This window comes from Nannospalax galili, unplaced genomic scaffold (genome assembly GCF_000622305.1).
Source record: "Nannospalax galili isolate Female #2095 unplaced genomic scaffold, S.galili_v1.0 scaffold489, whole genome shotgun sequence".
NCBI classification, from domain to species: domain Eukaryota; kingdom Metazoa; phylum Chordata; class Mammalia; order Rodentia; family Spalacidae; genus Nannospalax; species Nannospalax galili.
This window is the reverse complement of record NW_008360302.1, coordinates 1553514-1578018: the sequence shown is the minus strand read 5'-3', so window position 1 is coordinate 1578018 and position 24505 is coordinate 1553514. Positions and strand designations below refer to the sequence as shown.

The 24505-nt window shown below is 41.2% G+C and overlaps 1 protein-coding gene and 1 non-coding gene across 2 annotated transcripts in view; both read right to left on the bottom strand.

Annotated features, from left to right (window-relative positions):
• The window catches only part of Mex3c (mex-3 RNA binding family member C), a 90603-nt gene that overhangs the window by 56459 nt on the left and 9639 nt on the right, over positions 1 to 24505 (bottom strand). The gene's annotated exons all lie outside the window — the stretch shown is intronic.
• LOC115068628 lies at positions 15792 to 15956 on the bottom strand. Its single transcript, XR_003847959.1, has one exon. It is a non-coding gene; the product is annotated as a U1 spliceosomal RNA (small nuclear RNA).

The window sequence follows — 24505 nt, the reverse complement described above, 5'->3', positions numbered from 1 at the left end:
TTTCTCCATTTAGAATGATGTTGGCTGTGGGTTTGTTATATATGGCTTTAGTTATGTTGAGGTATGTTCCCTCCAGTCCAATTCTCTCTAGGACTTTGCACATAAATGCATGTTGAATTTTGTCACAGGCCTTCTCTGCATCTATTGAAATGACCATGTGGTTCTTGTCTTTGAGCCCATTTTTATAGTTTATGATGTTTATTGACTTAAGTATATTGAACCATCCCTGCATCTCTGGGATAAAGCCGACTTGATCATGGTGAATGATCTTTTTGATGTGTGTCTGTATGTGGTTTGCAAGTATCTTATTGAGAATTTTTGCATCTATGTTCATTAAGGATACGGGTCTATAGTTTTCCATTGGCTTTAAGACATAGTACAAAATCTCTATCATGTCCTCCACAACATTGCTGGTGGGGCTTCTTCCTACCCTGTCATCATCATAACTCTGAATTTGCCCTTTGCATTCTGCTTTCTACCTCTGTGGATATCTAATCATATGAGATGATATTCTGGATATTCTGGATTATCTAGGTGGGTCCAATGCAGTTACCAGAGTTCTCTTAAGAGGAAGGCAGGAGGGTCAAATGCAGAGAAGAAGTCAATATGGAACCAAGGACTAGAGTGATGTGAGGGTGGAACTGTGGATCACGGAATGCAGAAACCTCTAAAAGCTGAGACAAGCAATGAAACACGCCTCTCCGAGCTTCCAGAAGGGGCCCAGTCCTGCCAAGACCTTGATTTTAGGACTTTAGAATGGCAATGTAATAAACTTGTTTTATTTCAAGTCACCAAATTTGTGGTATTTTTTTTTTTTTACAGTGCTAACAGGAAATGAATACCCAAACTTTTAAACCATATAACCTCACTGAGTCCTTCAAGGTGTGCTCCGTACCATTTTCTTACTGCACGATGCTTCAGGATGATCTACGTGTGCCACATCCCTGGATTCTTTTACCTTCAGGTCCTGGTTAGGTTTGGCTAACAGGAGACACAGGATATGGATGAGTGGAAGGAAAGTGAAGCTGCTATCATCCTTTTGGAACTCTTTGTTCCTTCCTTCTGAAGATGGCCTCTGTATTACTTGTTCTGGCTTCTAATAACTTCTTTATCACTTCTCCCCTTTAACTTGGGGTACTGGTGGTAACAGATGGTTCCTGTTGTTCCTGCTCTCTGAGGGCACTGCTCTGATCTGTACTACTTTCCTTTAGCTTGTTGTACTTTGTTGGAGTTCTTTTTCTAAACATTCCTAAAATTACCCAGTGAGGAAAGGCCATCTGCTTTCTCACAGGATGCTGACTAATACAGATCTCATTGATTCTCTTCTGCCTCAGGGCCTTGGTACATTCAGCTTCCAAGAAAGCCATTCTCTCTATGTTCAATGTTGCTATATTAATCTTCAAAAGGCTTAAATAGCCCTTCTTAAGAAACTTTGCCCTCCTCTCAAAGTTGATATACAATTTCATAACACCATCTATCTAAACTTTTTATATTTACCTTTATTATTTTTTAATTCAGAATTTCATAATGTATACAATGTGTTTTGATCAAGTCCATGTCCCCATTTCCTCCATTCTAATTCCTCCTTTATGCCCCCCAGTACTCCCTCCCAACTTCTGGAGAATAAGTAAGAGCAATGGCAATAGTCAGTAATGTTAGCAGGTTTATGGGACCAATGGATTAACAATTCTAAAAGAGGTGAGCCATTTCTGCCACTGGGCCTTTTATCTGATAGTCTATGGTATCTAGGAGGGGCATTGTCCACTGTTGTGAGGTAACTCCACTTAAACTTTTATATTATATATAATATGTGTATATATTAGGAAGCTTATACAGTTGTAGCTTTCCACATGACTTTCTCAAAGCTCTTTAGTGTTGTTTATTCCTTCCCACACTCCCTCCTCTACCCAGCCCTCCCATCCCCCACCCCACCCAACCCAACAATGACTTCACATCTTTAGGACTAAGGTCTCTCTAATGCTCACTCGGCTTGTCTGACTAGTAACACTGTGAGGTCTGAGTCATCAGAAGGATCACAGGGACTTCCCTGGCTTTCCCAGTCTAGCCAATCTGCCTATCTCCTGTGTTTTTCACAGATATAAAACCAGCCAAATCCAGGAGCTTATTTTTATTCATTCTGTCTTTAAGCTTCCTTTAGTGCAGTGACCTACTTAAGCTAAAGGGAAATACAAACCCCCAAGGAAATGTGCTGGCAGCTGTTTCCTGGGTAGAATTAGGTTAGGTATGTGTTAGATAGAAGCATGTGAGCTATAAGAATTATTTTGGCTGGAAAAGGAAGAGTAAAAGGAGGTACAGGAGAGTTACCCCCCGCCAAAAAAAAGCCCTGTTAGATGACAAACATTCCAGGGGGAAGTGACAGGTGATTGATGGTACAGGGAGGGCCGGGTCAGAAATAGCTCCTCAAGTGAAATTCCAGGTGGAGTTTAGATTTTTGGTTTAGTTCCCGCCATCCATTTCCTTAGATGCTCTATGCCTAAAGTCACAGTTCCGAGGAATATCAAGCCACTGCTACCACCACATCAAACTGACAATATTCTGGCATACAAATGGCAGCACAGTTTGTAAGACCATTTAAAGACAAAGGCTGATTGGTGGAAATACCTTCCAAGCAAGTGTTGAAACAGCTGCATTTTTTTCCCTGGATTTGCCAGGAATCGGCATCTACCTTAAGACTCCTCTAAGTCTCAGCCTTCTAATTTGTAAAGTGACTGATTTTGGCTAGCTGATAGCTAAGATGCCATCCAGATTTTAAATTCCTTGAGCATATCAAATCATTTATATGTTTGTTAAAACAGCTAGTAACTGATACTGTTTAGTTCATTCATTAATAAGTAGGTGATTTGTATTTCTTCCTTTTTCCTTTTTGCTGGACAGACTTGTAGGTGGGGCACAGAGGAGCTCAAAGATCCAAATAGGCCCCCAAACAGAAAATCTGCCATTGAATCATGGGCTGCTGGTGTATACTTTAGAGTCCCTTTGGCTAGTCCTGACCTGAGTCACAGGCCTCCCCAACCTAGGCATTCTGTCCTACAAGCCAACCCTTCCCTATGTATTTGTATTTATCAGGGAGGCCCAACTGCTTCCATGACTAACAAACCAGCAACTCTTGGCTGAGTCCTGAAATGCACTCATCATGATACCTTAATTCTAGCATGGAATGAGCACAGAATGATCTATGCTAAGTTCCACAATACATCATCTTGTATCGCTTAGAGGCACCAACAATATTAGAGTAGATAAGTTATTTGTAGATCAATTTTTTAAGTTTGAACACATATTGTTAAAAAATTTTAGATCTCGGAGAACCTGGTATTCATCTAAACAATATGAGCACTTTAGAGATGAAAACAATGAAATGAATTGCCTAAGGTTACAAATTAATTACAGCAGTGCCAAGTTGGTACCAGAAAATTAGATTCTCAGTTCTGTGGTCATTCTCTGTACGCTATTGCTTGTATAAGAGCACTGTCACTAAAATGTCAAAATCTAAAGGACAGAAGGCTTTACAGTGAAAAGTTAGTCTCTTAGCTGCTGTTGTCTCTAGCCAACCACTTACATCTCTTCCCCTTTTTGATCAATCTGGAATTAATTTTAGTATAGTGTGATGTAGGAATCTGATTTCTTTTCAAGTGCCTGTCTAGTGCTTTTTCTACCTGATGAGATGTTTTCCCCTTATTTTTGCCTCTCTCTTATAATTTTTGTGTTTGTTTTTGCTTATTTTTCCTCTCTGAACTTGAAAGTCATCTAACACAAACTTTGTTGTTTGTTTAAATGTGGATTAATTTGTGGGGGAGAATTAGCAGTTTTATGAAGACTACTGTAGAGCATTGGGGATTCCTTCCTTCCTGATGAACAGAAAGTTGGTTAGAGAGCTTTTTGTTTTTGCTCTTTGATGTGGCTCTGTGAGAGTATTGTTGTTACAACCTAAAATGCCATACCTTACACTAAAATTGCAGCTGTGCTGGTCTCCTTACTGTTTTACTCATCTAGCATGTTCTTTTTGTTAGAACACCCCTTCCTCAGGTATCTGAGCAACTCATTCCCTCATCCCCTTCCTAGCTTCTCATCGACCCTATCCTAACCACTCAACATCACAGGTCGGGATTTCCAGGATGTGGGAGGGTGAGGCAAAAGGATTGCTGTTAGCTCAAGGCTAGCTTGGGCTACTTGTTAATACCAGGCCATCCTGGGCTGCATAGTAAGACCCACACTTGAAAGAAAAACACATCTAAAACAAAAAAATTCCCAAATAAAAATAAATAGCCCACTCCTGCCTCCCCCAGTAGCTTCCCTCAGTTTCCTTCTGCTTGACTTTATTGTCTGCACCACTTCCTGCTTTCTCACATGAAAGGTAGTTAACTTAATTATAATACTTACTATTTATTGTGTACCTCGATACTAAAACATAAGTCTCAAGAGGACGAGGATTTCTGTTTTATTTGCTGCCTTCTCCCAAGTGCCTACAATTCTGTCTGGCAGACAATAAATGTTCAACAAACACTTCTTTAATTGAATCAGAGAAACCATCTATCTAAAATATTTTATTAAGATTAGACATGGCATTTAAAAAAATCAAGTATCAACTATCTTTTCAGCACCCATGAAAAGAATTATATATAATAATTGTTTTCTCTTTTCATCTCTAGACATGATAAATTATATATTCAGTTTCCTAATGTGAAATATCCTTGCATTCCTTCAATAAATCCTTCACAGCCACAGTATATTATTTTATGAGCTACCTGATTTTGTTTGCCCTTACACATCATGATTAAGTTTTTGAAACTAAAAGTGTGATTATTGTAAAGTTTTGTCATGACTTTTTGTTTGTTTGTTTGTTTGTTTGTTTTTAATCACTGATATGCTAACAGAATAGGCTGGGATGGATAAAAAGAATTAGAAAGCATACTATGCTCCCTGCCTGATGGAGTTTTAGTGTAGTGAGGGAGACAGGACAAATGGAAATCAAATGTAAACAAATAACTGTGAAACATGTCTCAGATGGGTGGGGTAATTATTATTATTGAGTACAGAGAGGGAGTGATTGCTATGGAGTATTCCAGTTCTTAATTGCCCTAGATTTGGCCACCTGTGTTGGTTGCGTTTCCGTGTCAACCTGGCTAGGCTGTTGTTTGTTCCAACAACAGTTTAGATATTGTTGTGAAGGTATTTTAAAGATATGATTAACATTTAAACCAACAGAATTTGAGTAAAGCAGATTATCTTTTTGGATATGGGATAGACACCATTTAATTGCTGAAGGCCTTAAACGACTGAAATCTTCTAAGAAGACTGCCTTCAGATTCAAGATGGCAAGATCAGCTCTTTCCCAGGTGTCCAGTCTTCAGGCCTGCCCTGGAGATTTTTGACTTACCAGTTCCTACAGTCACAGGAGTCAGTTCCTTAAGAAGAATCTCCATCTTTTCCTCTTCCTTTACTCCCTCCCTTTTTGCATATTATTGGGCCTGATCCTTGGAGAATTCTGACTAATGCAAAGACCAAAGATTCTCATCCATCCTTCAGGCTCTTCTATTTGGTCTCTAAGGGCCAAGGGAAAAAGACCTGGTATATCTTGACAGTCTTCTGAGGTGCCATCTGATTTATTCACTGGAAAAAAAACTAATTAGCTGGCTATTAATGGTGGATTAAGAAGTTTTTTTTTTTTTTTAATGTAAGAATAGTTTATTGAGTACACTACAAGAGGACAGCTGGCTAGGTGGTAACTAGAGGACAATCTGTAGCCGAGAGTGTCAGCTTTGAAACCAGTCTATGTTGGTCTATTTTCTAACATGAACTGTAATTTTCTCATTTATAAAATGGGGATAATAATAGTACCTACTATTTTTATAGTTGGCTTGAAGAATAATTAAGTTAATAAAACATGCTAAGTGCTTTCAACACACTTAAAACTGTTAACCCTTGGTATATTTTAGCTATCTTTATTGTGGCTTTGAAAACACAATGGCATGTGTTATACAAAGTTTGCCCTTAGGCTTCTCTGTATCTAGTTAGAAGATAGAAGACCAATAAAATACTCCAGGGATATTGATAGGGTGTATTCAGAGTTTCTCAGGTATGTACAAGGCCTCAGGTTGGAATTAAGCAGATGTTTGCTCAGAATCCTGAGTGGTCCAGCCAAGAAGACCTGAGATGGCTTCACCCATCTGGGACATGTTTTACAGTGACTTGCTTTCTTGCTTATCATTGATTTCCATTTGTTTCGACTCCCTTACTACACTAAAAACTCCATCAATCCCCCCTCCCCCCATTCAGTGATAACAAAGCCAAATAAAAATCTGCATGCCCTGGAATTGTGAAGGCAGGAGTAATCTGTGAGGAGCTGGAGGTTGAGAAACTGGTGTATTAGGGAATTGTTTGCTTGGAATAAAGGCTATGAGATATGATTTCTCTGGTATCCAGCTCAGCTATATTTGTAAAATGAATGAGGTTTTTCATGTGCAAATAGAAGACAAAGTCTGGTATGGGGGGTGGTAAGGTGAAGATGGAGGTGGGGGATGAGGTTTGAATATAATCAAGATTCATTGTATGAAATTCTTGAATTAATAAAATTTCTCTTAAACTTAGAAAACAAAGAATTACAAAGCTAATATTTTAGATGGTTACTATGCAGTAGATACTGATTATCTGTTAATGATCTTCTATAGCGATAATTGAACATAATGATACCATATATACTTATACATTTAAAGCCCAAGACAATGATCTAAAACGGCATTTCCTTATTTCACAAATGAAGCTGGGCAGGGGGCTCAATAGCTAAAGGCATCAGAAGAAATGGAGGCACAAGGCTGCCAGTGACTTATAGTTCTTTCTGTCCTAGTTGCAGTAGCATAGAGTTACTAGGTAAGATTTGGGGTATATGTGTGAGTGTGTGTATTATCTAGTTTGTCCTTTCTCTTTCACATTTGGTATCTAGTAGTCACACTTTCTGTTTTTCATTGGAGATCATTCTGTATCAGAACACACAGAATGTTTTGTTATTCTTTTTAATGGTTCTATAGTATTTTATGTTGAAGAATATAGCTTAATTTGTTTATTCAGCACTTAGGGCTTTCTCCATTCTTTTTCTATAAACAATACTTCAATTAAAAATTATGTACAGTATATGTACAGCTGGAGAATAAATTCTTAGATGCCTGCAGCAGGTTGGGGAGTCTTTCTTCAAGGTGGCTCAGTTGGTCTGAGCCTCTTCTAGGCAGTTCATCTTGAGAGTGTTCTAGGTAGTTTGGCTTGCTTGAGACAGTCTCAGCAGTTCTTAGGGATGAGGGAGTGACTAGTGAACCTGATCAGTTTCAGGGACTTCCTGAAGCCTTTGAATTGTTCACTCTCCTCAACTCTGGAGTTTAGGGAGCTTCCAGGCAGGATGACATGCCTCACTTCCCTTTCAAGCATCCTGTTTTTTACCTCCTTTTAGAATATCTTCTCTCTAAATATCCTGTTGTTTTACCTCCCTTTTAACACCTTACATCTTAAAAAACTTCCCTCCAAGATGGATGCCTTAGCTTATAGGAAATTGCTACATAACAGGCACTTTCTGGGCTTTGCCTTAGGAGAGGTCTAGTTTGTCCTTGGGTCTGCTGGCTCAATGGTTTCCTGCCAATGACTAATGATGTTTATTGAACTGTTGACCAAGAATTCCCACTGCACAGAGGATATCTCAGACTCTGTAGACACTATGGTCTTCCTCTGCTTATACTGTCTTTGTCATTCACTGAATTCACTAAGTCAGAGTGCCAGTGGGTAAATGCTACAACCAAAGCCCTGCCCCCTACATTGTACCGACTGTGACTGCATTTCTGTATTAGTTAGTTTTATACTGCTGTGATGAAACAATGACCAAAACCCACTTGGAGAGGAAAGGGTTTATTTGACTTCTAGCTCACAGTCCATCATCAAGAGAAGCCAAGGCAGGAACTTAATGCAGGAACCCAGAGGAGGAAAATGAAGCAGAAAGAACTCTGCTTACTTCTCTGGCCTGTGATTAACCTGCTCTCTTATACAATCCAGGCCCGTATGCCCAGGGGTAGCACTCCCCACAGTGGGCTGGAGCCTCCCACACCACTCAACAATCAAGAAAATGCCTCACAAACATGACACAGGCCAACCCGATAAGAGGAAATTCTCCAGTTGTGATCTCCTTGTCACAGGTGTGTCAAATTGACAACTGAAAGTAGATAACGTCTATCCTTCTTGAGTATCTACTGCCATCCAGTTCTCTCTGAATTCTGTAGTTCCCTTGCCTGACTCTTTTCACTCATGTCAATGCTGACAACTCTATGTAATCATCTATCCAAAGGTAGAGACATTTACTCTATCTTTGAAAATGAATTCTGCTCCAAGCACCAAGCTAAGTACTTTGCTGGAATTATTTCATAAAGTCCTTATAAGAATACTGTTTTACCAATGAAGAAATTAGGTTAAACTTCCCAAGGGTAGTGTAAGGTTTGGATAAGTTTCCCCAAAGGTCTACCAGTATGGCACTATTTGAAGTATTATGAATAGTTAGGAGGTGGGGCCTTATGAGAAGGCCCTAGATCACTAAGAATGTCCTTATATACGGTGTCTTTAATTAAGAGACAAAATAACCTACAGTAACAGTGTGTGTGCTGGATAGCTTTAGTGTCAACTTGACACACCTGGGTAGAGGAAGCCTCAACTGGGGAATTTCCTCCATAGGACTGGCCTGTGGCCATGTCTGTGGGGCATCTTCTTGATTGTTCAGTGATATGGGAGTGGTGCGACTCTTGGGCAAGTGGGCCTGTGTTGCATAAGAAGGCAGGCTGAGCAGGGACCAGGGGAACAAGCCAGTAAGCAGCTTTCCTCCATGGCTTATGTTCCAGCTCCTGCCTCTGGGTTCCTGCCCTGAGTTTCCACCTTGGACTCCCTGATAAACTGTGACCCAGGAGAGGGAGATATAAGCTGAATAAACCCTTTTCTCCCCAAGATGGTATTGGTCAGAGTATTTTGTCACAGTATGAACAGTATCACTAGATACTAGAACAGTATGTGAACAGTATGTGAAGGTACTTTGCAGACAATGATAGACTGGCACCATCCTATGAAATATTCTGGAAAAAAATACATTTTGTACCCTTTGTATGTTCAGAATATAGCATTATCAGAAACCCTCAAAAATAAAATGAAGTAAAAAGAAAAAAGAATGTCCTTAAAGAGGATAGCCTTATTCTCTGGAATCTCCAAGGACTCTACTCAACAGCTCATAAGCTTTAGGTACTCAGAAAATGTGCGTTTACTGAGCAGAAATTGTAGTGATGGAGCACTTGGTTGGCGCCAAGCATTGTGATGAGCTATCATTGCTTTAGTTAATCAAATCCTTATAATAGGGCATTTGAATGTCTCATGCAGATCAGGTAGAGATGTCTAGGAATTCAGATTTGTCCTGATAGATGTGCAAAGAATTGGCTGTCTGGGAAGAAAGAAGACCGAAATGCAGAGAAATCAACAGCAAAGGTTCCTTTATTATACATAGGCAGAATAGCTCCCTTTGGGTGAGTTAGTGTCCCAGAATTGGGAATCCCATAGCTATGCTTGGCTCTTCCCTTTCATCTAGTCTTAGGGTTATACTTGGACCCTCCCCATAGTTGGTCCCCTTGAACAAAGAAGGGGTGCTGTTAGGCCCCCAGCCTCATTTAGCCCTGATGTCCAGGGCTATGTGAATCTGAGCCCATCTTGGCCAGTCAATTGAAGGGCCCTACTGAGGTTAAAAAATAAAATCTTCCTGCCAGAGTTAATAAATACTGCTGGGTTTTTGTTCCTCATCCTGTCCTTTGTCTCTGGCCTCTTACTCAACCTCCTGTCAAGGTGCTTATCTACCTTCTTTCTTCATCCCTCATCTTCCTGACAATCACACTTACAGGTTATATTCACCTCCATGCACAAGAGAAGCAGAGCCCTTGAAGAGCCTGACGTGGTGGCACATGCCTTTAATCCTAAAACTCAGGAGGCAGAGGCAGGTGGATCTCTATGAGATCCAGGCCAGCCTGATCTACATAGTGAGTTCCAGGCCAGCCAGGGCTACAAGGAGACCTTGTCTCAAAAACAAAAACAAAAACAACCCCATCCCCAGCCCCCCAATCAGAACCCTTGAAGAGTATTGAAGATTGTGGACCGCTACTTATTCCTTTCTATTTCTTGGCTCATAAAGTAAGCAATTTTTCTTTGACACCTGTTCCTGTCATGATATACTGCCTTTGCTAGAGGGCCAAAATAGTGGGCTGCCAATGTTGGACTAGAATGTCCATAAACAAGAGCCAACACCAACCAACCAACCAAACAAGCAAACAAACAAACAAGCCACCTTCCCAAACCTTTTCTCTTCGTAAGTTAATTGCACAGAACACCTGACTCCCACTTGGTGTTCATTGCCCAGTCTGGCCTAGCAGATCACTCCAAACTTCTGCCTCAGGTGGATTTGTCTCCCAGGAGCCTCTTTGCTTCTTGCATTCTCGCTTCTTTTGGACATCTATGTAGCCCTCTCTGTCCTTGAATTTGTGATCCTCCTGCCTCAGACTCCCAAGTTTCATCATAACGAAAAGTCAGAGAAAAGACAATTTCCTGATGAATCCCAAGTTTTGGGTTAGTTAATATGGCCCTCCATTTATATAGAGCGTTTGTGTATATACAATGTTGGGAATCAAACTCGGGCCTAGTGCATGGTGTTTTGTTATAAGTGCTGGAAGGCTAAGAGAAGCAGAAAGTACAATGATTAGCTTTAGCTGTCAGCTTGACTAACTTAAGGGATATCCAGATTGTTGATAAAACATTATTTCTGGGCATGTCTGTGATGATGTTTCCAGAAGAGATTAGTGTTTGAATCAGAAGCCTGAAAAAAGAAGACCTATGCACCCTAATATGGACAGGTATCATTCAATCTGTTGAGAGCCAGTATACTCCAAAATTCAAAGAGAAGGTGGAATTCACACCTATCTTCTACCCTCAGACTCGGGGAACTCCCTGGCTCTTGGGTCTTCCGACTCAGAGGCTTAATGCTAATACTCTCGCTCCCCTCCCAGGCTCTTCAGCCTTCTGCCTTAGACAGAGTTATTCTCCTCGTTTTCTTAGTTCTCCAGCTTGGACTGAGTACTGTGGCATGCCTTGGCCTCCATAATTATGCAAACAAGTTCCCATAATAGTCCCTCTCACATATTTCCATATACTCTAATGGTCTGGCTTTCTGAAGAGCCCTGACTAAAACAGGTCAGGAGTAGAGGAGCAAGGTAGAGTTCTGCCTTGATTTACTCTCCAGTGTACACTGCTAATTGCCCTTGTGGTGGAGCATTCTGGACCTTGTCGTCTGGGGTTGGCTTTTTGTTGCTTCCCAGGGTTTGCCACTGTCTCATTATGGCTCAACTATACTTCTCTTTATTCTTTCTCTGATTAAAAGCATCTTTTGCAAGTCCGCCAGGTCTGGTTTCTTGGAGATGTTTGGAGAGTAGAAAGTATTATGAGTTCTCTAACAAGACCTAGCGAACCAGGACTTACGTTTCGTCATTCCAATGTCTTCTTCCAAAGGCACACACACCCTGGGGCAGGAGGAATGGGAGGTGGAGGGCCTGGCGAAGGAAATGAATGGCCCCATATTGTACAGTATGCCTGCCTTCCATTTAGCACTCACTTTCTATTCTGGTCTAATGGATCATTCCAAACGTCTACATCTCTCAGGTCTATTTGTCAGGAGCTTGCTCACTTGCATTCTGGCTTATATCAGGCACCCCAGGCTAGCATATCCCACATAAATGTATCTCTCATACTGTTTTGTCTTAAAAGACTTCCCTAAGGGGAAGGAAAGAACCCTCCAAAGGGTTCTCAGGGTCTAGGAAGTCATGACTACAACCGTTGTTCAAAGTTCCTAAATATTGATCACTAAAATCAAGCAAGCAAGCAAGCAAGCGAACAGCAGAAGGACTGGAGGTTTAACTCAGACGTAGAGCACTTGCTGACCATGTACTAGGCCTGAGTTTGATTCCCAGTGCTGTAGATGCACAAATGCTCAATATAAATGGAGGGCCATATTAACTAACCCAAAAGTTTGGGATGCATCAGGAAATTTACTTTTCTCTGACTTTTCATTGTGATGGAACTTGGGAGGCTGGGGCAGGAGGATCACAAATTCAGAGAGGGCTACATAGTGAGACTTTGTCTGAGGAGAGAGAGAAAGAATGAAAAGAAATAAAACAAATCAAAACCATTTCCAACAGAGCATACATGTGGGTGTTTCTGGGCTTTAATGCTGGCACTGCCAAAGAATTCCATGGCATAATGTGTTCCCTTGTCAGAGCTGTGTTCTGCAGTCATGCCTGAAGGCAGACAACGGACCCCAGACTCTGAACATTGAGCTCACTTTCATCTGTATTCTGCTCTTTGAACTGCCATCTCGAATTGTTCAGTCTGACCACAGTGCTGCTATCTTGGGCAGCAACTTCATATTTTCATTCCAAACAGCTGAGTTCACACCTTTTCTTCCCCATCTACTGTTTTTGTTTGTTTGTTTTTTTTTTTTTTTTGGTCTTGAGACAGGATCTCCCTATAGCCACAGCTGGCCTGGAACTTGCTATAGAGACCAGCTGGCCTTTATCTTACAGAGATTCACCCACCTGTCTCCCAAGTGTTGAGATTAAAGACATGCGCCATCAAACCCCATTCCCGTCTACCTTTCTTAACTGTTGCACAGCCTCTGGTTATCCCACTCTGTCAGGAAGCATCCCCAAATGTTACTCCAGCAGCCTTTTCTCTCTTTTTTTCTCCCCAGCGTGGAGGCAGCTTAAATTCTGGTCATGACTTGCAGCCATTCCAAGAGTAGACAACTATATCCCAGAGTTGATGCATCCACAGAGCTTTCTTATGGTCTCTTTTCTGCTGGGGATGTAGGCAGGACTAAAACCGTTTATCCAGATTTAGAGGGTGTACAGTCAGGGTGAGCAGGGCCTTTAGTGCCCCAGTGATAAAATTCATGGCTTTCCTAGGGTGGAAGTGTGAAAAGAGGAATTCTTTGGTTGAAAAGTGTCAAGGTCCTTGATCTTTTTACCTTCTAGCTACAGCTCTGAGTTGTTATTTCACCTTGAGCTTGAAATAGGTGGTCTGGCAAGATGACTTCAGGAAGTCCTCTTCAGAGAGACATAGTGTATGAAACACTCTCTTTGGCTAGCCTTGAGAGAGGAGAAATTGCTCAGGGCAGCCTGAAGCTGTGTGTGGGATGGCTGCAGGGAGACTTGGGAACAGCAGAACCCATAATTCCTGCCCATTGCCTCTGGTTTCTGAGAGGGTCTCACACACGTTCTGTGGAAGCTCACAGTACAACACTTTCCTATCTGTCAGACTCTTCCTGGAGCACACCCTGCTCCTTCCCAGCTCTAACTTCTAAACCAACAGGCAATACAGTTCATGGTTCCCAGAGCTGATACTGCAAGTCAAGAGGATATAAGCGGTCTGTGGGACGTGTAGATGCTAGACAGCATCACTCCTATGTTTTTTTAATCCCTCCCCTCACTCCCCTGCTGACCTTGTTCTATACTGACTCTGTCTCCTTGTACAATATTCATAAGATTTCTGTTTCTGAACTCTTGACGTCTACTTGCACTTTCTGAAACTCTTCTCAGGTCATTTAACTCCTGACTGTCCTTAAACTTGAATTCTAGTGCTGCCGTCTCTCAGAGATATACTGCCATCTTAGGTGGCATCCTGTAGCCGTCAGTTTGTATTACCCTCTACAGTTGATGTCTGTTTTCAGTTTTATCTTCTCCTTCTGTTGTTAAATTCCCTAAGGGCAGAACCGAACTCTCTTTTCTCTTTATTTCAGTAGGTTCTAAATACTTATCTACTTGGCTAAAAGTAAAGAGAATTTAGAGGGCCCACCAAAAATCTCCTATGTACAGTTTTTAATACATGGCAGGTCTCACTCTAGGATATGCAGGTTTCCTAGGTCTAGGCTAGGGTACTTGGATTTGCCCTCTGAACAGTCCCATGTGATTTTCGTACTCATTCATGATTTACAGCTACAAATATGAGAATCTATCTTTCTGCCCATCCTGAAAGGCAGACATGGAAAATGATTTGCACACAGTTACAAAGGATAGCACTAGTATTTTGAGATCCTTACTCTCAGTTTGGTGCCCCTCCTTCTACAGTCTAAAGATAAACAGAGATGTGTTGGGAAGAAGTGAGTTGATGAGACATGAAATAAATTATCAGTACAAAACAAATGTTCTCAGGTTCAGTAATAATCATCATCATTAATGATAATAAAGCCCATTGTGTTAGGAAGGATAGACACTACTAATGATGATGCAGATGTTTGAAGGAAAAACATGGCCACATTCAGCTGAGTGGCAAAGCGGAGATGACTCAACTAGGATCTGTCAGGCCTCCTCGCTTAAAGGGTGTGTGGATATCATCTGCTTGAATAGAAATCCTTACAAAGAGCTATTCTTCTTTGTTATTGTTGACTGTTTTTTGTTTTTGACAGGGTCTCCCTAGTCATAACCCACCTGGAAGTCACTATGTGAACAAGGGTGACCTCGATCTCACAGAGATTCACCTGCCTCTGCCTCCCGAGGGCTGGGATTAAAGGCACACATCACCATAGCATTACAAAGAACTATTCTCTGATGACTGAGGAAGGAGGTATGTGGGGGGTGTTCACACTCCAGAGACCTTTTATAGATGAGGAAACTGAGGCTCAGGGAAAGGCAGTGACTTTGTGTAATAGAAAAACTGATCTAGAATCTACTTTTTTGACTCATTGTCAAGTACTAAATAAACACTAGTTATTCCTGAATGGTCTAATTATATGTTCCTATAGTGTGGGCTGGAATCATTATTCCTTTAGGGTTTCCAAAGTGTCCCCAACAGAGCAACCTGTGTCCCAAATTAACCCATCTAATCATTTCTAAATCCTTTCCTACCTTTGCCTCCAGATTTTTTTTTTAACTCAGAACCATCAGTTCCTTCCCCAGCACTGAAATTTATGCCAGTTTCCCAGTGTTTTAAAATAAATTCTAAGCTCTCAGCAAGGCACTGCAGGTACTTTGTAATCTAATCTGGGCTTTTCTTCTGACACTATGCCCCAGAACGCCTCCTCCATGGCTCTAATAGGCACATCTGCTTGTCTGGGTCACCCTCATTCCAAGTCGTCCTCTTCAGTGGGCAGATCCTACCACCAGAGAGGTTGCAGGCACTAAACATTCCTTCCTCAGTTTCGTGGCACCTCAAGTGTCTGCTTATAAAACAGCTGTGGTTGAGAGGATGTTAGGGAAGTCTGTAATGTGGTTAAAAAGTAGCTCTAATTTTTTCCCTCTGCGAGAGAGTAGAGGGAGAGAGGGGAGAGAGAGAGAGAGAGAGAGAGAGAGAGAGAGAGAGAGAGAGAGAGAGAACCTCACCTCTTTCTTGTTTTGTATGTCATGTGGGCTCATGGTACCTGAAGCAGTTGTAGTGCTCCTCACTGCTGAGCAATTTTCTCCTGGTCCAAGTTGCTGAGATTATTGAATGGTTTAATTTAAACTCCACCAACTACAAGAGAAAATGCCTGTGTACTGTATTTTGAAATGTAAAACCTTTGTCTTTTGATATGTCTGCATCTCAATGACATGGTCTATTCAACTCTTTTCCCTCTCTTTCTCTTTTCCTTCCTTCCCTCCCTCCCTCCCTCCCTCCCTCCCTCCCTTCTTTCTTTCTTTCTTTCTTTCTTTCTTTCTTTCTTTCTTTCTTTCTTCCTTTCTCTTTCTTTCTGGAGAGCAGGAACAGAGCATAAAAACAGTCCCTCAATACCACAAATTATGCAGTTGAATTTCCTGCATTTGGGGAAATCACAAGGGTCAGCACATCTGGAGTACAATAGATAAGCCTCGCCTGGGAAAACTACCTTCTTGATCATGGTGTCTCCCCTGCCAGGTAAGTATCTCTTTCTTTTAAGCCTAAAGGACAAGTCCAAAGAATCACCAAGAAACTGACCCACAAGCCAGACATCACTGCAAATAGCTAGCTCTGGAACTTTTGACTATTTAGACATCGTTATGTAAGACATAGGGATAGTATGGAATAATCTAGCTCATAACAAATAGTCATATAATAAACTTACAAGTCTATAATTCCTTAAGTCTTATATTGCATACATCTGGCAGGTACCATAGCTGTTCTTAGATTAAACCAAACCGCAGGAACCAGCAGCTCTCCCCCTCACTGAGCCAACACAGAAATGGGATGAGAGTTAAGATTACTGAAAAGCTCCAGCCTTCCTCTCCCTGTTCCTTGGTCCGCATTCCTGCCTTTGTAAAACTCATGGTAGTACTTCTGTTTCCAGAGACCACTGGAAACTCCAGAAGAGAGCCTCTCAGTGCCCTGGAACAATTCACTTATGCATCCACTACTCATTTAATTTAATTCTAGACTCTTCCAGTCAATGATTTCTCTTCTGAGGACTCATTTTGCCTCCCCACTCAACAGGGCTGCCTTGGGTTTCTTGAGTCCCTGAGCTTGAATGTGGTCTTCATGGTTGGAAGTGGGCATTATCCACCCTTCAGGACTCTCATTGCCTGTAGGGAAAAACTCTATTTCAATCAGTCTAATTTATGTGCACTCGGCAGAACATTGAGTTTCTCCTCTACTTCCATTTACTGGAATCTTTCCCATCCTTGAGAAGTTCACCTGCATTCACATCCATGTTCCCTATGATGTAATTAATCCTCATCCATTCCTGTCCTAGAGCCTTCCTCCTTTCCACCACTTACAGAAGTTTGCAAAATCTGTATGAATCACTTGGTGTATGGGGGTTATGGACTTGTGTTTTCTGGCTGCCCTATAAACTCCAAGTACCACAGTTTCTGTATCTTCTTAATCCTTTCCAGAATAGACCCAGGATCCAGGGCAATCCAACTCAGCAAAAATTTTATTGTGCCCAGTGGAGCTTTCTCAAAGCTTGATATGGGGAATGATAAATGTAGTGATTGTTCACAGCAACTTTGATTTGAGTTCGCACTTCCTTGTGGCCAGAAGCATCATAACAAATACATAAATCAATGAAGAAAATCAATGTGGGATGGGAAGAGGGTTTTTCTAGTTCATTTCATCTTGGGTGGGGTAAGAAGGGGAATGACTGAGAAAGGGGAAGCTAAGAGTTGGGTGTGTATGTAAAGTACAAAGCTGAAGGAGCGTATGGGTGAGTGTGGATGCATCATGGGGAGGCTGTAGGGTGACCAGGGGTCCTATTTAAAAGAAAGTTTAAAGCGATGAACTCTGGGGCTGGAGAGATGGCTCAGCAGATAAGCTCACTGGCCGTTCTTCCACAGGACCTGTATTCAGTTCCTAGCACCCACATGGCTGCCAACAACTGTCTATAAATCCAATTACAGGGGACCCAACACCTCCTTCTTGCCTCTGTGAACATTGTCTACATATGGCGAATTTACATACATGCATGAAAGACACTCATACATATAAAAATAAACAAATAAAAATTTAAAGGAGAGAAAAGGCATTTGTTAATCTTTTAAAAATGATGAACTTTGTGTAACAACATAAACTACTAAAATCTATGTATTCCTTTTAGTTACAATTTCTCGAATACACTAGAGAGGCTAATATTACTGTTCCTTAATCCTGTTCAGGACCCCAGCTGCAGACTGGTACCCTTATGCTTTATTTAGCTTCCCTCATCAAAACTAGTGCTTCCTAATACGAAATTTGATTTTACTTTCAACAGATTAAGAAAAGTTTCTGTTCTACATCCAGGTCAAAAGCAATTTTGGAAGCCATTCAAATACTGCTCAGGGCTCCGAGGATAACTGGAAACTTATTTTTGCAAATGTCTGTTTCAACGGTTTTTTTCTCTGATATTTTTCTTCTTTTTTGAATTTTTTTTTTCATTTTTCATCACATCTGTCTTCTTTGACACCTCCTTACAGTTTCCTTATGTAGGTTTTCTTTCATTCCTCCCTGGAATGACAGTAACATTTCAATGCCTTTCTATGAGTTAGGGAGTTAGGGTCCTTAGGGTGGCAGGAAAGCATTGTGGTAAAGCGGAGGAAACTTGGCCTACAGTCTAGGAGGCTTGTGTTTTTGTCTCCCCCTGGCTGAATGACCTTGGGCAAATCACAACTTCTTGGCTCTTATCTCTAAGAAGAATTTGACCAATTGGATATCTGGGCATTAATGTTCTATAACACTTATAAAAAGCAGGTTTTTATAGGAAGTGAGAATTATACTTTTATTTGAAAATATGGGTCTTTGATGATAATTAACACTGGATATAAAAGTCATTTTTGTGTTCTGCAACTTTGTGGTTACCTGAGCTTTATAAATGAGGTCTGGGATTTGGGACCAGCATTTCCCAGTCTGTCATCAATCACACACTAGAAACTTTTCCAGATAGGAGCCAACGAGAAGGAAATACCGAGAGAGAAGAGCACCAGCCCTTGCCTGTGTGCTGTTCTCCTGTGATTAAAAGAAAAGCAGAATATGAAATCTACTGCATCAACAAGATTCTAAGTGTGCAGTCCAGTCCTGCACCTCTAGGGGCAAGTCCCTGGGAGGTTTTCATCTTGTGTCACTGAAACTTTACACTGTGCTCAGCAGCTCCCGACCGGTCCCCCTTCCTCACAACCACTGCTCTACTTTCTGCTTCTGTGAGTCTGAGTGCTGTAGAGAAAAAGTGGAAGCACAGAGCATTTTGCCCAGTCTGTCTGTCTCTGTCTCTCTGATATGAAAAGTAAAACTGCTTATTACTCACAGCTAGGAAAGAGAGGAATTAGGCACAGCTTCTCAGGGAATTCCATTAGCACAGAGTCACAGTAACTTAACGTTGTAGGAACAGTTTATATGAGACAATTGGATTGGATTAGTTCTGTTTCCCAGGTTCTCTGAGAGTTGGTTAATTGGAATAATTCGGTCTTCTATCTAGACCCAGAGAACAAGAACCCAATGAGGGAAACAGATGGGAGCCGACATAATCAGCTACTCAGAGTAGCTGGCCTGCTTCTAACTTAGGGTTCCAAGTGGATCAATGATAGTATCTGTTTTAAAATGTATATTTAATTGGACTGCTGTCAGAGATATAGAATATTATGGAATGGATAGTCTAAAATTCAGTCCTGGAAAATATGGTCAAATAATTTTTTGCATGTGTATGTGTGTATGTGGGGTGAGTGCCTGTACCGATGTTCATATACATGTGTGCGCAAGTGCTGCTGTGTATTTCTGGGTGCACGTGTGTGTAGGTGCACATATGTGTGCATAGATGCAGGTGAGAATGTGTGGGCACATCTCTGGATATGGGTTCAGGTGTGTGGGGGAGCAAGTATGTATGTGTGTGTATGTGTGTGTGTGTGTGTGCAAGCACATGTGTTTAGGTGAACATGTATGTTCCGGTGGAGGAGGTCTGAGATTGAGATCAGATGTCTTCCTTGATTGTACTCCACTTTATGCATTGAGGCAGGGTTTCTCACTTGAACCAAGAACTTGCCAGTTTAGCCACTCTAGCTAGCCAGCTTGTTCCAGGGATTCCCTGTCTCTGCTTCCCACATGCTGGGATTACAAGCAGGCTGCCATGTCCACCCAGTTTTTATGCAGGTGCTGGGGATTCAAATTCCATTCCTTATGCTTATGCTTTTCCTGCTGAGGCATCTCCCAACCCCTCAAATAATTTTTAAGAGAATGTTGCTTAGTTTCTTTTTCTGTTGCTATGATAAAATGCTCTGAGAAAAGCAATCTAAGGGAGAAAAGGTTTATTTTGGTTCACAGTTAAGTGTACAGTGTATCATGAGAGGAATTCAGGAGCAGGAGCTTGAAAGAGCTGGTCATATTCACTCACAATCAGGAAGCAGGGAATGATGAAAGCATACTGTTGCTCAGCTCCCTTTCTCCATTTAGAGTCCAGGATCCCAGCTGCGGACTGGGACCCTCCATAGTGCAGGTCTTCCCCCTTCAGTGAACACAATCAATATAATCATTCACAAGCATGCCCAGAGTTTATCTCCCAGGTGAGTCTAGATTCTGTCATGATGACAATTAATATTAACCATCACAACTCCACCATTTGTCAACTTGACACCCACATACATCACTTCTTTAAAAATATTTGTTGTTTGATAATTTCATACATGTATACAATGTATTTTGAACATTTCCACCCCTCACTGCCTCCCTCCAACCTCCTCTGAGACTTCCCAATCCTCTCCTTCTTGACCTCCTTTCATGTCTTCTCTTAAAAATTATTATTAATAGGGGCTGGAGAGATGGATCAGTGGTTAAAGCACCCACATGGTGGCTAACAGCCATCCATAGCTCTAGTTTCAGGGTATCCAACACCTTCTTCTGACCTCCACGGACGATGGATGACATGGGTGCACCTACCTACATGCAGGCGATATATTCATATACATAAAATAAAAATAAAACAATTTTTTTGGTCTTTTTGAGACAGGGTCTCCTTGTAGCCCCAGCTAGAACTCACTATGTAGACCAAGCTGGCCTTGAACTCACAGAGATCTGCCTGCCTCTGCCTCCCGAGTGTTGGGGTTAAAGGCGTGTGCCACCATAACCAGCCAAAACTAAAATATTTTTTAAAAATTATTATTAATAACCCCCAGAGTCCAGGTAGTATTGACTACATGTGCATGTGTGTGGAGCCATCCACTAGGGCATGGGCAATCTGCTGGAGGCCAGGTTCCCAAAGAAAAGAGACTCATTCTCTCAGCAGCCGTCAACTGCCAATAGCTCCATTGCTAAGGATGGTGCATAATGAATGATAAAGACAATAAATAGCCATAGTACTGGCCTGTATATTTTCTATACTATACTTTTTGTTGTTATTTTACTGCATTTCTTTATTGTGTGTGTGCATGTGTGTATGCTCATATATGTGTGTACACAAGTGTTCATGCATGCCATGCCACACATGTGAAGGTCAGAGAACAGCATGTGGAGGTTAGTTTTCTCCTTCCATGTGGATTCTGGGGATTGAACTCAGGTCACCAGGCTTGACGACCCACTGAGACACCTCACTGGCCCTTTGGCTCAAATTCTAAACTAGAACTTTTCTGACTTTTATATAAATAAAATTAAAAGACATATTTTGTTGCAACCTTCTTCACTGCTCTTGCTGGTAGTTCCTGGTACCTTCATAGATGCAAACATTCTTTGGGGAGATTGGCCTAAGACTCACTCATATTGAGAATGACTCTGTTCATCTTCACATGTGTCCCAAGTAGTATTTGATTATTCATTTGCTAGTTTTAAGTACAGTTAGGCTTGTATAAAACATTAATTTTTGTCTGTATGGCCTTTTGGTTGAGGGGTTATACTATTTTTGGAAAATCTAGATTCTTGTCTTGATTCTGTATAGCCTTGAGAAATTGATCCTGCTCTAGATGCATTTTTTTATTTGCAAAATGGAAGGAGTTAACCATTTGAGTGATTCTCACTGGATCCAGTTTTGCCCTTTAGCAGACATTTGAAAATGTCTGAGAGTATTATTTCCTGTCAGAGCTGGGGAGGGTGCTGCTGACATATAGCCTGGACATGCTGTAAACATCCTATAATGGATGAACAGCCCTCACTCCCCACGAAAAATGTTCTGACCAAATATCAACAGTGCTGTTGAACAGACCCTTTCTCCAGCCCAGTGAGCTTGTTCTGTTCCTATTCCTACCTCCTAGTCTTCAGCTGGGTCCTCATGAAAGCAGGCTTTGAGTCTGGGATTTAAGCTTTGTAGTTTCTTTAGCGATCCAGAAAGCACTGGTGAGTATGTGATAGCGGGGTGGATGAGCTGGGAAAGAAAAGCAACAACACAGGTTCATTAAGTAGTTTTGTGCTGAGTACAAGCGAGGCTCAGGCCCATGAGGGCAGCTTCTGGAAGACAATTCAGAACATGTCTCGTGCCAGCCAACTGTAAGGTGAGGAAGTGGAAGCATTTGCTTCCTAGTTCCTCCTGATTGTTGGTTGAGGTCTGCTTCTGGGTGTCGACTTCTTACTGTTCCTGTATTGTGCTGTGAGTGGATTGAGATGACAGCCAGAGAAAGCACATGGGGAGAAAGCCACAGATCTCTGTAGTAAAAAGACATTGCGTTGTCCAGATATGTGGTTAGGGAATCTGGGCAGAGTGCTAGTAGCATCTGCTATACCATGCATCCTTTCTTCCTGTAGTTAACTTTTATTCTCAGCTTTCAGGACAAGCATTGTTCTTTCAGGAAGTTTCTGAAGACCTTCTTGTGATGGTCACATGCTCTTGTTATCAGGACTTTCAGCACCATGGTCCTTCATTTGCAGCATCTGTCAAGGTGAGATTCATTAATATTTATTTATTTAATGTGTGTGTATGTGTGTCTGTGTGCACGTGTGTGTATACCATGTGAATGCAAGTATCTGTGGTGGCTGGAAGAGGGATTTGGATGCCCTGGACCTATACAGGTGGTTGTGAGTCACCTGATGTGAGTTCTGGGAACAGAACCCAGGTCCCTGCAAGAGCAGCAAGTGCTCTTAAGCACTGAACCATCTCTCCAGCTTCTCTTTCATTAATCTTTGTATTTACCACCAGACCGTGAATGACATGAGGCAGGAACTACATCAGATTTACTGTACTCTTTTTCTTTACTACCACTGCAATGGCCAACTCACAACTGGTAAAATGTAGGGGTAGATGCTCCTTCATTATATTCTTCTTTCCTAATGGAGTATATCCCTTCTCTCATATCTGCATGCCTCAAAGCACATTCAGCAATCTCTACTAACTAGGTTGTATTGTTGGTGAAATAGTTTCTATTGAGTACTAGGGTTAGAACTTTGTCTTAATCAAGTCATAGGAAAAATAATAAAAATGATAGAAAATTCAAACCAGTGCGGAAACATTGCCATCTTTACGTAGACTGAGACATTTGGATATAGAACTAATGATTGTCAGGCTATGTTGCCCTGCCTTGGCTCAGAGTTCTATGAAACTATGCATTTGTGGAATATACCATGGTACATTGCCAAGGTGAAGAGGAACATGATTCCTGCAAAATGTAGTGAGTGAAAGTTAAGGACTGTCCTATTCAGTCTGCATTCTTTGTGATTTAGGAGGCACTCACTCCACATAAACTTCATCGTGTCAGACAGAATCTTCTGTTGCTTTGGTTAAAGGGAGTATGTAATTTCTTTATTGGAGTATAGTATTCTTGGTGCCAATACAGCTTTAAGGTAAAACATGGTATGGATGTGGTGGTCTAGATAACAGAATGCATTCTAAGACATAATATTGATCCCTTCCATCTCATTTTTTCTCTCTTGTTCACGTTTTACCTTCTTTTCTGATTCTCTTAATTTCCCTCACATTTTCTTCTACCTTTGGCAGATTACTTTGATGCAGAGAGAAACATGACCACTGGGCTCTCTTGTATAGATAACCTACTTTCTATAGTAGTAAGAGGCAGTATCTTTAGCATTAGCTAAATGCTGGGAGAGCTGACTGGCCCTACCTGCATCATTCACTTGTTTCTTGGATCAATCTGTGTGACGAGTGACAAAGAATACCATGATTGCCCTGACTGGATAATATGCTGGAGAGTAGTCCTACCAGAACCTCATGGAAGGAAGAGAGAAGGCCCATACCATGAAATGAAGAGAAAGAAACAGATATTCCTAAATGAGGGGAACTGAGTTTATTTTTAATTAATTTGGATGCTCATTTGTGTATTAAAATAGACGTCTATGAGCAAATACTTCTAGACATGGAAATAAAAGTTTACTTCCTCAAGTAACCCAGTGGAATGGAAGAGATAAACAATGAACCACTTTACTGAGAATCAGGTTTTAAGACCTTGCACTATTAGAAGAGCCCAATGGCAGGAATCATTAAAATAGAAATCTTTAAGTATATCCAAAGGAGCTGGAAATTTCCGTGAAAATGGAACTATCTTCATTCCTCTGACTCTAGTTCTTAATCAGCTCTCATGTTTCAGACTTCAGGGATCAACTCCTATGTTCAGAGCTGTAAGCATCAATGGCTTTCTAGTTTGCTGGTAATTTTTAAGCAAAATTTGACCGTATACTAAGCAAGTTAGCAGCCAAGCATTTATAATCCTACAACTGTCTGATTGATTGTACTTCTTAAAAGGTGTTTCCAACTGAGAACCCTCCTGTGGCATTTTGGTGGTCTTGGCCAGTATTCCATAGAGATACCATTTTGGGGAAACTCAATATTTATTTTGGTATTTCCACAGGTTCCACCTATTTGAGAAGAAAAAATAAAATAATATGGCTCATTATCACAATAACCAAAGGTACTTGATGTTAAGAAACTTTATTTTCCACTGAAAAACAATGGTGATTTCAGATGAAGTTGGCCAGAATAGCTTGTCATGGCAATCAAAAGAATATTTTAAAGGTCTATTCATTCCTTAACTATTGCTTAGCCCAAACACAGATCTCCCCAAGCACAGTTCAAGCACAGTTAAAGCATCCCATTTGAGATTATATA